Source organism: Dreissena polymorpha, unplaced genomic scaffold (genome assembly GCF_020536995.1).
Source record: "Dreissena polymorpha isolate Duluth1 unplaced genomic scaffold, UMN_Dpol_1.0 chrUn079, whole genome shotgun sequence".
Taxonomy (NCBI): domain Eukaryota; kingdom Metazoa; phylum Mollusca; class Bivalvia; order Myida; family Dreissenidae; genus Dreissena; species Dreissena polymorpha.
In genome coordinates, this window is record NW_026273393.1 from 109,887 (window position 1) to 122,253 (window position 12,367).

Here is a 12,367-nt window from a genome sequence, read left to right on the forward strand (position 1 = left end):
CGGTAGTGATTTTTTTTTATATAGAAAAATTTGATTTTTCGTTTTAATATGATTATTTATCATTCAAAAAGATGTTTTCACTAATTATTATTATAGCCACACGCTAACCACCTGTGTGTCCAGCACGTGTGCCGGGAGAACAGGGCTTAATGTATTTTTTGTTAAGCTCTATAATATTTATATCCAATCTGTATGAAAAAATGTCGGTGAACATTATTCCGGTGTTAATTTTTGAAAATATTGAGGCATTCGTTAATTATGGATCTAAAACGGAACATTAATCCGCAAAAAAAACACCGGGCATATTGCATATTAGATCGGACACATGCAATTATTTCGAAAGAAAGCAATTAGAGTTTTAAATTCTACATGAGTAAGTCTCGCTGTGCACGATTACGCTCTTACTGCTCGTATATATTTGACTCTTGGCAAATACCTAGTGTTTTATTTTGCTTAATCTAAATTGTGTCATGCATCTATATGTACTTAAAGCAGCATGACCAACAGCTCTTTCATATGTGAAAGAGATTGACACGAAATACCTACCCATCTATAATAAAGTTTATATGTGCACTTCAATATTATAGTTTTAAAGCATTTTATGTGGTGCAATATAAAAGTACTCTAGTAAATTTGAAATTATGTAATCGATTTCCTCTCAACATACATGCAAAGTTCCAGATAACTTTTTCAGCAAAATCTTGGTTTACACTCTATAATAATCCAGCCTTAAAGTCTATTATTAATTTTTTTTTCAGGTAAATATAATTTTTGGCACATCCGCATTTAGGTTTATAGTCTAAGAAGAGCTAATGACAATTGCCGGGTTACAGCAGACTTTTTGCGATAAAAGGACCAGATAATGGAAAACGTTCGGCTTTTCGACTGTTGTAAAGATGGTCTGTTATTCATAATAACGTTAAAGTGCTGTTGATTTCATAATTGTAATGAGGGCCTAGACGAGTGGGAACTCATTGATAAAATGTTTACATTATATGCATTGATATTGAGTTTTACGCATGATCACACATTTTGAATTCTTATTTTATTTTTCCAATGTGTAACCGTACGCACAGAATTTAAGTCTACTTTTTTACTAAATTTAATTCAATTTTTTACGACTTTAAGCGTCTTATCTGGAGCTCTGCATACATGCATTAGTAGAATATATTGAAATATATCCATAGACTTTCTTTGGTTATTGAAGGTAAATTACTGTACAAAAATTATGGTTAGTCATTAACCAAAAAAAGTTAAGTCTACAAACACGCGGTTAATTTCGGTTCAGTAGCAAATATCTTACAAAGGTGCGCAACTTCTCCTATAACATAAAATTTCCGTTATACGCCGTAAATTTCCGTGGTCCTCCGTAGCATTTCGGAATGACTGTCAATTGACATCATTGTATCATGCATGATAGTATGTTGCTTTGTGCTTGGGTGAAACTCACATCTTACCATCGCGTTAATTTATTAAACGCATTAATATTTGATTTCATTATGCACTGCGCCTATTGCACAAGTCTCTTTGCACAAACCAACATACACATATGCAGCATGCAATTAACGAACAAGAATGTTGCATCTGTACACATGCATGATACCATTAAGCAGAATGTAAATAGACATTGGACATCAGGCAAGATGTAAGTGTCATCAAGCATGAAAAGGTGTCTACATACTAATTGAAAGTACCATCAAGAATCATGACACAGTCACAAAGAAGGATGTAATTTTTACCTAAATACCCTTCCAAATTTGACGGCACTGTGTGTTTGCTTAATTTCACTGAAGAACGTCTACTGGTAAATCTTACAAAAAAAGTGATAAATAAGACTGAGTAGCAATTTTTTGGCGTTGCTGTTTAACGTCAAATTTGGCCTTTCAACGAACTTCTTAAAAGCCCATTGAATTTTAATGAAGAAGTTTCCCGCTTGTAGGTCCGAATTAATTAAATCAAATTTTGCAATTGGCAATTTGATAGAAATCCCCATAAAACATTGCACATAGCTTTCTGAAATAAACAGGCCACATTGAACGCATTCACGATATCCAACAGCTCTCTTTGCAAAGACCTATCTAGTGTTTCTTGGCCGTGTAAGATCTATAATTAGAACATCGTCACCTAAACATCTACTAATAGAAGAGCATATTTTGGGGAAACAAATTCAATAAGAGTATAAAACGTCCACGATCAATAATGTGTAGTTTGTTAAAGATATCACGGCAGTAAAAACATAGCACTTTAAAGAGACCACAATCTGGTACATTTGGTCAATTTTTGCGTCCGTGGCGGACAATACATTTTTAAAAAGAAAGCGTACAAAAAAGCAAACACAAAGTTCTTCGTAAGCTTGTTTTAATCTTAAAAACACATAATCGACAGTCATTCCAGTCAAATACAATACTAACAGTCAGCACTCTAGAGATCAAAATTGCGGATATAAATATTTAATTCAGGGATATCAAGTGTATCAAGTTCGAATTCCGGAAAAAATAGCCGGTAGTCTGGGGCATTAGGTCCCTTACAGGGATAAAAGGTAAATCCCCCGCCCGAGCCGTAGCTAACTGATTTATTGTAGTCTTTCTAGTTGCAATTTCTGGTGAGTACAATGCGGAATATTACGGATATTTGCAACATGTCGAAGATTTTCGGAAAGTAGCGAAGAGGTTTTCGTCAGTTAATATTCATGTCCGTGCCGGCCGCTATCTTATCAGAATCAATAAAAAAGAACCAGGAAAAATCGGTACCGATCGCAAATTTCCGGAATTCCGATAAAGCTTCAACATAATTTGTTCTCAAATGATCGCGTACTCGAACAAATCTGTCCCTACGCCTCCAACTCCCTTTAAATCTCATCGGACGTACATTGATCTCAAAATCTATCCTTGACGACTCAAATCATATTTCCTGAATAGTTTGGCCTATTGACGTCCCTGTAATTATAACAATGGTCTTTTGGATAAACACCGCTAAGTTGTTGCAATATAATAACCGTTTAAAATAGTTACCGGTTTTCATTTAATAAAATGATTAAGTCATATTCGAGATTTCAGCGATTGCCAATATTTTGCTTTTGTTTCTCATAAGCATATGGTGCTTGGTATCTGCTATTGACTCCTATGTAGATTGCAAATATTACATAACCCTTACAGCGGCCGAGCGCAGATATCTGCATTGGCCGCTAAAAAGAAAAATCTTTGCGCATTAATTTAATTCAAATCTCATTATCATAATCAAAATCATCATCATCGTCGTCGTCGTCACTACTACCACCACCATCATCATCATCATCATCATCATCATCATCATCATCTTCTTCTTCTTCTTCTTCTTCCTCCTCCTCCTCCTCACATCATTAACAACAACAGCAACACCAACTTAACATCATCATCAAACAACAATAAACATCGGTAGCATACAATGTGCTTCATCAACCATACATAATTATATGCGTTAAAACACCATAATAGAACAGCATGAATGAAGCTGTCTATTACTCTTTATATTTCCTATACCAATATTTTTTTTCGTTAATTGAAGGACTAGTTGAAATCTTCTATAAAAGCCCTCCCACCCCCCCCCCCCCCAAAAAAAAAATAAAAAATAATAAAACATAATAATAATAACCCTAGCAAACAACAATAAACATAGGTTAGTTAGTATACACTGTGATTTAGCAACCATGCATAATGAATGTTTATGACTTCGGACCGTTGTGATCAAATTTAAAAAAGCAAGATGGTATGTATGCGGCACACAACACATAGATAATTATAGTTTTATACCTTAAACGTAGTTCATCAAAATAAAGATAAGTTATTATCTATGTAATACTTAAATTAGGTTTATAATGTATGCATATTTGTCTAAAACTTGTGAAATGTGATTCGTAAGCCGACGACAACATTATCATTCGGACCCTTCTCCCCACCTAACAATCGAGATTAAACACCTGTGGAGATCCCGATCTTATCAATGAATAAACCGGTTCAATGATGTCAAGTCAAATAAAACATACTATTACTATCCAAATAAATATCTATCAAAAAATGTAAATTGATATACCTACTTAACTAAAACTAAACTTAAACGATTAGCAAGAAAAATATATAAAGAAGAAGCAGGCAAAGTAGACAAATTAATTGTAACATATGTTTTCTCAGTCTCCCACTGTTGAACAATATAAATAGTATTTATCGCCACCCCCAAAAGGGATCTTTATCACACGTTTGGCTCAACTAATATATAATTGTGACAGGACAAACTGTCAACAAATACCTTGTTAATGTTTTATACATAACTCCAATCAAAGGTCAACTTCCAAGGAAACTGCGGCATGTTAAAACTGTTGATTATGACAAAATGTTGTTTAGTACAAATCAGTACAATAGCGTCTGTTATGTGGCCTATACTAATCCAGTTAAATAAAACTTTAATCGCAGAAAAGTTTAGATTCTTTACACCTTTAAAGGGGCCTTTTCACAGATTTTGGCATTTTTTTAACTTATTCATTAAATGCTTTATATTGATAAATGGAAACATTGGATCATAAAAGCTCCAGTAAAAAATCAAGAAAAAAAAAAAAAAAAGGAAATGTACATTGCCCGGAGCAGGGTTCGAACCAGTGACCCCTGGAGTCCTGGCAGAGTCCTGTAGTATAAACGCTTATGCCTACTGAGCTATTCCGCCGAGTACACATTCTCGACGTATTTTATACCTTATATAAGCAATCTTCGTAGTTTCACAAAATTTAACGACAAAAACAGAACTCTCCAAATTATTCAATCGTTTCGCGTTGCAACGCTTTATAATTTTTAGGTTTTAAAATCGTCAAAAGATGCATATAATGGCTATATTAGAGCATGGTAAATGTCCAGTATTACTGTTTCCTCACAAATATCATAACTAAAACGAAAACTTACGAATCTGAAACAACTTTTTTCAATTTTGTCAATTTACCAAAGCGTGAAAAGATCCCTTTAAGAAAATATATATAACAGTTCTTTCCTGTTTTAACAAAATGATACATTTAAAAATAATTATGAAGCATCGCTAGCAATATTAGAAAGAGAAGTAGAAGGAGAATTATTATCAATAGTAGCAGTAGCAGCAGCAGCAGCAGTAGCAGCAGCAGCAGTAGCAGTAGCAGAATCAGTAGCAGTAGCAGTAGCAGTAGCAGTAGCAGTAGCAGTAGCAGTAGCAGTAGCAGTAGAAGTAGCAGTATCAGTAGCCGTATCAGTAGCAGTAACAGTAGCAGCAGCAACAGCAGCAGGAGCAGCAGCAGCAGCAGTAGCAGTAGCACTATCAGAAGCAACAGCAGCAGCGGCAGTGGCAGCGGCAGTGGCAGTGGCAGTAGCAGTGGCAGTAGCAGTAGCACTATCAGTAGCAGCAGCAGCAGCAGCAGCACTGGCAGCGGCAGTGGCAGCGGCAGTGGCAGTGGCCAGCAGTGGCAGCGGCAGTGGCAGCGGCAGTGGCAGTGGCAGCGGCAGCAGTAGCAGTAGCAGTGGCAGTAAGAGTAGCCGAAGCAGTAGCAGTAGCGGCTTTTTGCTTTTTTGTTTTAGAAGTGTTTGTCGTATAAGAAGAACGCAAGGAAGACAAATTAATTGTAACATGTGTTATCTTAGTCTCCGTTGTAGTAGTATTTGTTGTATCTACACAGCCATTTTTCAGTCACCTGAGAGACATGTTTTTATAAGAGATTTAATTGTGGACCAATACATCGTGTATTAATATCAGTGTACCCACTGGGACACCACATGGGGCGAGGATTAACAGATAAACTAGGCCTTCAATTAATTATGCGCCTAGAGGCAAACAATACTATAACTTACTGATAATTTAGGATTGGGATGTGTTTGTATCTTATTTGAAATTAGCTAGCTTAATTCAAAAACTAATTATAGCCTCAATATTATCACAAGAACATCATCACATATTCATTGTGCAATATATACTCATATCACCATCACAATATGCCAGAGCGTTAGTATTTATTGTGCATACATATCCTACAGCAACATTTACAAAACTTATTACAAACCAACCGCTCAAGCTTTAATTAAGATTGATTTCAATTTATATTATGACATACATTAAAGATCACTGTCAATTAATTAAAAAATAGCTTGATGCTTCGTACTCAGCGATTTAAATAAAAGAAACGTTGCGTACACAATAATTGGGGTTAATAAAAAAAAGTCTGCAATTAAAATAATCAAATTTAAATAATACTAGATTTAGTTTCAAATTGTCGCTCAAAAAATGTATCAGTTATATCAGTTACTAGGGAATCGATTTGTTTAATCTCCGCAATCCAATAATAATTATGGTGTTTGTATGACAAATTAATAGCTATTCGTCATTGAATGTATGATACTCATAAAAATATTGAAACAATAACCACAACAACAACAACATATGTGATTATGTATATATCTTCTTCAGATACTCTGTGTCATACTTTCAAAATTATCCTCATAAGATTCATAATAATAAAATAAACACTATTGCAATCTTAGTAAAAACCAACTTAGCCGTTATGCTAATGATTTTATGTTCAGTATGCGTGTACATTTCAATATTATATAACAACAAGTGTTCACAAATACCTATGTTTAATAAATATTAAAAACATGAGAACCAATGAAGGTATTTCATTTTAATAGACTAGTTTTACCGTGTGTGTACATTCATATAAAATCTTTTGAAAATCACACTTGAGATAATGTCTTTAGGTTTTGCTATTTCTAATCGATTTAAACACCATAAAACCACCGTATTTTCTCTTACATTCTAAATTTTCTTACATTTCCTTTTTAAGCCAAAATATTTATGTTTTCATGATTCTAAATTTTCGGACATACGGATTTTCGTACAGTCAGTTAAACAGCGCTATTTTATCAGATTTTGACCCTGTTTTTGCTTATCTGATGACCCTTCGGTCATGCATTTTTACAACCGGATTAAAGTAATAAAACAGAATCATGCCTAAGGGCAATCGACCATTACATTTGCGTACTTGGGTAAATTACCTTGTAAACCTCTAATAAGCAATGGTTCCTTCCAACAGCGTTTGAAATGATATCGTATTAAGAAAGCCAAACGTTTATTGTTTTTACTTTTTATATATTATTTCAGTTGATTGCAAAGCTGTTAAGTTGCATTTTAAAGTAAAGAACGAAGGGAACAACACAATAAAATTATGTACACTGATGTATTATTTCTACTTCAATTAAATAATTGACAAACAAACATAACACACTTGTCTCTAAATATTTTTCGTATTTAAATTTTCCAACACGAAAAACAATATCTTTAAGTGAACGGAAACTTATAATTATTACGGCATATAGTAAAAGCAGAGTTGTCTGAACCATAAGTAAAATAAAAATAAAAATGACACAGCTTATTTTTCCCTCAAGTGTTAATGATAATATGGATAAACAATTAAAAATACATAAAGTCAATTGTGTTGATTACTCGTTATTGAAATATTGCAATGCCAATTATAAGACATCTGATTAAAAACAAAATGTATGGTGGAATACCTAATCTGGAAATACAAACTAATGATACTATTAATGCAACAACAACAATCACATCTTTTCAAGCGCAATCAGAAAACTGCTACAGCTTTGTATTAACAAACATAAATATGTTTGTGCTTATAGATTTAGATAAACTTCAAATCTTTAAGCGTGCTATGAATTGAATATAATTTATATTTAAAAGTTTTGCTACTCTGTTGATAACTAGCAACAGCAAAAAGGAAGATACCATTTTTTATCATCTAATTTTATTTATATTTCATTGTTTATTTGTTTATGATCACAAGGATTGTTTGGATAACAGAGTGTGTCTAGATATACCGGTACCCTTAAAAATATTTTTATGAATTGCAATTAAGCGTAGAAATTAAACAGGCCCTAATACAGACACCATTTTATCGGAATGCGATTATAGTTTCAATAGCAACTCGTAACGCTTTTTGGATTGAATGTGTAATGACTACTTTTAGCGACAAATTGACTTGGTCAAATACTGCATCTTAAACGGATAAATAAAATTGAAACCATTATTTTCAATATTATCAACATTATTATTTAGTTATTAATACATTAAGCAGCAAACTCTATTAATCAAAAAGATTTGATATAACATCCGAATTCACTGCAAAAATGAGCTGAGCGATAGGTTTTACGGTTGTTGAAATTGTTCATGATGAGAATGACGATGACGACGATGATGACGATGACGACGACGAGGAGGAGAAAAACGACGATAACAATGACGATGATGATGATGATGATGACACTGATGATGATGATCACGACGATGACGACCATAACGATGTTGTTGGTGATAGTGACGATAATGCTGCTGCTGTTGCTGATGACGATGCTGCTGCTGATGATGCGGTGGAGGCGGAGGAGCAGGACGAGGACGAGGGCGACGACGACGACGACGACGACGACGACGACGACGACGACGACGACGACGACGATGATGATGATGATGATGATGATGATGATGATGATGACTGATGATGATGACGATGATGATGATGATGATGATGATGATGATGATGATGATGATGATGATGATGATGATGATGATGATGATGATGATGATGATGATGATGATGATAATGATGATGATGATAATGATGAGATGATGATTATGTTGATGATGATGATCATGATAACGTTGATAACGATGATGTTGATGAAAATAACGATACTGTAAGTAGTAAATTAACTCATTAATTGTTATTATAATACACAAGCACATGCTAATGGATCTGTATCCGCAAGGCGGTCAAATGAAACTCACTTGGTATAAATATGAAAAATTGAATCAAAATATCATAATGCGGAGTGTTAAAATGTGTTCAAATCTAGCGAAATTGTTGCAGTACTTTCTACCGAAACCAATGCTTAGCCCAGTTATTTTAAAAATAATTTCAAAATACCACGATACACGTCAATTGGCTAACAAATACATTTGTAAGTTTAACCTCACTCAAAAACAGTATTTATTGAAGACAGGGCGTCAACAATGTCCGAGTTTCTTCAACGTAGCTTAAGTACCTAAAGTACCTTTCCGTTTGATTTATCGCAGGATCCTGGGTCCGCACCCACAGTCTTTTAAAGTGTCTGCATTAAAAAAGATAATAATTGTTGTTTGTAATAATCTTTGACAGCTCATAAAAACATGTAAATCCTCAATTCGTAGAGTTTCAGTATGATTTCATTTATTTAAAAAATAAAGACGGTTAACATATTTTATACACACATATATTAGTAGCTATACGCCATATAACATAGGACATAATGTATATTATAAATCAAAGCGCTGAAGGCACTTTAGTTGTTCGCTGTTGTCGTCCTTGATTAGCTTGTTCGCATTGCATATGCTTATCATTGTGCACAGGCTAATCTTATTTGACGTGCATTAAGCCTCGTTTTCCATGAAAGCAGCCAATATGTGCATATTTTAATGATAAACACTAGACTGGCCAATGGCGTTTACAAGCTGGTATATACATTCACTGCTAGAGCAGAATCATTTGTCGTCTGCTGCAGACAGGCAGTGGTAATCGTTCCTAGCAGAGTGAGTTGTGGTTCTTGCCGTACTTAAGTCTTCTAAGCACCTACTGATTTGCATTTATTACCCATTCTCTTGAAACGCCGACTAATAAAGTGCGATAAAACCGCCTTTAAGCACTTGGCACATTAACAATAAGAACATTCCACACCTAACCGAGAACCGACGTCTTTAATCGCGAAACTATTACCAGAAATTGAATACCGCCAGAAACAACAATGTGCTCACTTCGATTAAATATAAATACACTATATTCATTGCGTCCTAAGCAATCAAACATATCAACCGAAAATACCAGCGAATACAGTATTATATATGACATCGATCTTATATATCGCCTCAGACATGCGAGAGCGCCACGATGAGTGAAGAGTGTGTGTATGAGAGTTTGTTTACAGGTCCTACTGGCCTCTTCACGAGATTTGTGTAGCCCGACCTGAATGATGAATGAAATGGATGTAGTAACAGTTATGAACACGATATATCCGTACCAATATCCATGTGAGCATATACTAATAATAATTAATTTTTTAATCGCCATAAGCTTGAAAATAAACGTAAATAGATACAACAAAGACCAATTCGGAGACTTTAAAAATTTTAAATTACCTCCCCTGCAATAGAAAATATATATGGAGACTCGCATTCTATGGAATATCAAAATCTCAATATATCTTTCTCCGAAATTTTTTTCTGGTAAAAATCATCTTAAATTTAGCTGTATATTCGTATGTAATTAATTAAACAAGAGTTATAAAAAGGCAATTGCAAAATATCGCGTTTTACTTGAATAAGTTACCTCCCTTAAGCCTATCGGAATATCAAAATACGTATATAAACAAACGCGTTCCTTGCATAAGTGATATTAAAGCGCGTCCCGTGCCACTCGGTCCTCCAAATACTTACTAAATATAGTACAACGTATCTACAATCATTGCGACTAACTCATACCTCAGTAAATAAGTAACCAGGATTAAATATACGTTTAGGTAATTAAGATATAAAACATACATATACAAGAAATATCTTTAAAAAAGATATACGGCGTTGATTGTGGTTGCAGTTAATGATAGGTAAAGACTTCAATGAATGAGATCAAGATAGCGAATGTCTTTTCTGTGCAGTTCTAGCTGCAGCAAACGCAGTAGCGTGATGATACGCGGAGTTTTCGCGGCTTATTTTACATTATTACATATTCTGGTCATAAACGTATAGATACAAAACAGAAAACCAAGAGAAGAATGGAAGTGAAACATATGAGTCAACCGGCCACACGCGAAGTATCCGTACTATTTTAAATATTTATACGCGCGTTCTTCGAACAAACCTGTTTTAGTGGTTTGTCTGGCGTTGCTATTTGATTCGATTATTAACAGTATCGAGAATCATTGCGCTCATGCTTAATTCATTAGACAATATGATGGCATAATTCTTGTTAAATTAATTAAAAATAATATTTATCATGGTATTGTTGTAAAACACATTAAGAATCTGTTATTGACATAACCATATGCTGGATATCTTCATTTAACATCTGTCTGGTCTAAAAGAAAATTCCAGTTCACCTAGTTCACGCTATAGCGTCTTTATTATGTAACGATTATTTTCCTGCCGCGAACTCCGATCAGCACATAGGGGTAGAGACGCAGCGATGACCTGTATGTAAACCTGACATTCACACACAGTGGCCGCAAATTGACCCGATATACCTCGCGAGTTGAAATGCAATGCATTAAAGTGAGTCTTCGCTTACACTGCTCTCTATACTTTAACATGTTAACATGTTGACAGGAATATGGAAGTTAGTACTAAATATGAGAACATAGCCTTTAAATGCAACGTTCTCGCGCTGAAAATCTTCTGAAAAATAAAAGGTGGACGCACAAACTGTATTGATGTCGAGATTGAGTGTAAAACTGTTCTATCTATTAAGCCTTTTCATTAGATATAAAATTGTTCATGGCTGAACACGCAGTAAAAACAGTTTCCAAGACGCGGACATGTTTCCAATGTTCTGGTCGTATTCTCAAATCAGCCAATGCAGTCAATGAAGTGTATTCATCTGTACTTGGCCGCGGGAAAGTTTTATTTGAATTCTATTGGACGCTAACAAAGGTCAGGCTAAGGTGAAAAGCTGGCGTATACAGCTAACGCCGAAAATTTACATTTCCCTGTCTGCCGAACCCGATCCATGGACTATAGCCACAAGAGGTTTCTATGTACCTATGTAGCCGGATTGCGCCCTCAGAGCGCCCAACACCGACACAGATCACGCTACTCTCCGGTCAAACACAATACTGCATAGGACTGCTGCCTTTGTCACCATATTATCAGAATCATTAACGTGCAAAATGGAAACTTTCAACTGTCCCTTTCACTTCATACATAAGCCATTGCCGATCTTCAATGATCGCTTATTTCCGAGAGATGCATTTTTTTTTTTTCAAACTTCGAATTTTGATATATGTTTACTTATTCATTAGATTACATTATTTTCACTATAAATATTGACTTTGATCCAATTATCAATCTGAAAAAAAAACGATTTGCGCATTTCTTCAAAGATCGAGCGAGCCTTTTTACCTGTTTACTTATATATATCTAATTTAAGGTTACACAGATGTAAAGTTGTCGTGGCCGAGGTGGGTAAGGCGATGAAATTGAAATCTTTTGGGATTTTTCCCGCGCAGGTTCGATTCCTGCCACATCGCATACTTTTGCGACGCGTTTTATTTCTTTCTAACGTAATTTGATTTAA